The sequence below is a fragment of the Arachis stenosperma genome, chromosome 9, assembly GCF_014773155.1.
Source record: "Arachis stenosperma cultivar V10309 chromosome 9, arast.V10309.gnm1.PFL2, whole genome shotgun sequence".
NCBI classification, from domain to species: Eukaryota; Viridiplantae; Streptophyta; class Magnoliopsida; order Fabales; family Fabaceae; genus Arachis; species Arachis stenosperma.
Genome location: NC_080385.1, coordinates 92,919,890 through 92,922,131, shown reverse-complemented (window position 1 = coordinate 92,922,131; position 2,242 = coordinate 92,919,890). Strand labels below are relative to the sequence as shown.

General features: G+C 42.7%; 1 non-coding gene across 1 annotated transcript; it reads left to right on the top strand.

Annotated features, from left to right (window-relative positions):
• Positions 1–1,735: 1,735 nt before the first annotated feature.
• On the top strand, positions 1,736–1,843 carry LOC130952769 (small nucleolar RNA R71). The gene has a single exon (XR_009074945.1). It is a non-coding gene; the product is annotated as a small nucleolar RNA R71 (small nucleolar RNA).
• The last annotated feature ends 399 nt before the right edge of the window (positions 1,844–2,242 follow it).

The following is a 2,242-nucleotide window of genomic DNA, read 5'->3' as shown; positions in this document are numbered from 1 at the left end:
CAAGCGCTTCTTTAATGTCAGTAGCTTGACAGAGGGCTCTCATGGAGCCTCACAGATACTCAGAGCAATGTTGGAACCTCCCAACACCAAACTTAGAGTTTGAATGTGGGGGTTCAACACCAAACTTAGAGTTTGGTTGTGGCCTCCCAACACCAAACTTAGAGTTTGACTTTGGGGGCTCTATTTGTCTCTGATTTGAGGGAAGCTCTTCAAGCTTCATCTCCATGGTGACAGAGGGATATCCTTGAGCCTTAAACACAAAGGATTCTTCATTCACTTGAATGATCAGTTCACCTCTATCAACATCAATCACAGCCTTTGCTGTGGCTAGGAAGGGTCTGCCAAGGATGATGGATTCATCCATGCACTTCCCAGTCTCTAGGACTATGAAATCAGTAGGGATGTAATGGTCTTCAATCTTCACCAAAACATTCTCTACAAGTCCATGAGCTTGTTTTCTTGAATTGTCTGCCATCTCTAATGAGATTTTTGCAGCTTGCACCTCAAAGATCCCTAATTTCTCCATTACAGAGAGGGGCATGAGGTTTACACTTGACCCTAAGTCACACAAGGCCTTCTTGAAGGTCATGGTGCCTATGGTACAAGGTATAGAAAACTTCCCAGGATCCTGCCTCTTTTGAGGTAATTTCTGCCTAGACAAGTCATCCAGTTCTTTGGTGAGCAAGGGGGGTTCATCTTCCCAAGTCTCATTTCCAAATAACTTGTCATTTAGCTTCATGATTGCTCCAAGATATTTAGCAACTTGCTCTTCAGTGACATACTCATCCTCTTCAGAGGAAGAATACTCATCAGAGCTCATGAAAGGCAGAAGTAAATCCAATGGAATCTCTATGGTCTCATTTTGAGCCTCAGATTCCCATTGTTCCTCATTGAGGAACTCAGAGGAGATTGGTACACGCCCACTGAGGTCCTCCTCAGTGGCGTCCTCCTCTTCTCTTTCCTCTCCATATTCGGCCATGTCTATGGCTTTGCACTCTCCTTTTGGATTTTCTTCTGTATTACTTGGGAGAGTGCTAGGAGGGAGTTCAGTAACTTTCTTGCTCAGCTGACCCACTTGTCCTTCCAAATTTCTGATGGAGGACCTTGTTTCATTCATGAAACTTTGAGTGGTCTTTATTAGATCAGAGACCATTGTTGTTAAGTCAGAAGTATTCTGCTTAGAACTCTCTGTCTGTTGCTGAGAAGATGATGGAAAAGGCTTGCCATTGCTAAACCTGTTTCTTCCACCATTACTATTGAAACCTTGTTGAGGTCTCTCTTGATTCTTCCATGAGAGATTTGGGTGATTTCTCCATGAAGAATTATAGGTGTTACCATAGGGTTCTCCTAGGTAATTCACCTCTTCCATTGAAGGGTTCTCAGGATCATAAGCTTCTTCCTCAGATGAAGCATCCTTAGTACTGTTTGGTGCATTTTGCATTCCAGACAGACTTTGAGAAATCAAATTGACTTGTTGAGTCAATATTTTATTCTGAGCCAAAATGGCATTCAGAGTATCAATTTCAAGAACTCCTTTCTTCTGACTTGTCCCATTGTTCACAGGATTTCTCTCAGAAGTGTACATGAATTGGTTATTTGCAACCATTTCAATGAGCTCTTGAGCCTCTGTAGGCATCTTCTTCAGATGAAGAGATCCTCCAGCAGAGCTATCCAAAGACATCTTGGATAGTTCAGAGAGACCATCATAGAAGATACCTATGATGCTCCATTCAGAAAGCATGTCAGAAGGACATTTTCTGATCAGTTGTTTGTATCTTTCCCAAGCTTCATAGAGGGATTCTCCATCCTTCTGTCTGAAGGTTTGGACTTCCACTCTAAGCTTACTCCATCTTTGTGGTGGAAAGAACTTTGCCAAGAAGGCATTGACTAGCTTTTCCCAAGAGTCCAGGCTTTCTTTAGGTTGAGAATCCAACCATATTCTAGCTCTGTCTCTTACAGCAAAAGGGAATAGCATCAGTCTGTAGACCTCAGGGTCTACCCCATTAGTCTTGACTGTGTCACAGATTTGCAAGAATTCAGCTAAGAACTGATGAGGATCTTCCATTGGAAGTCCATGGAACTTGCAATTCTGTTGCATTAGAGAAACTAATTGAGGCTTAAGCTCAAAGTTGTTTGCTCCAATGGCAGGGATAGAGATGCTTCTCCCATAGAAGTCGGGAGTAGGTGCAGTAAAGTCACCCAGCACCTTCCTTGCATTGTTTGCATTATTGTTATTTTCGGC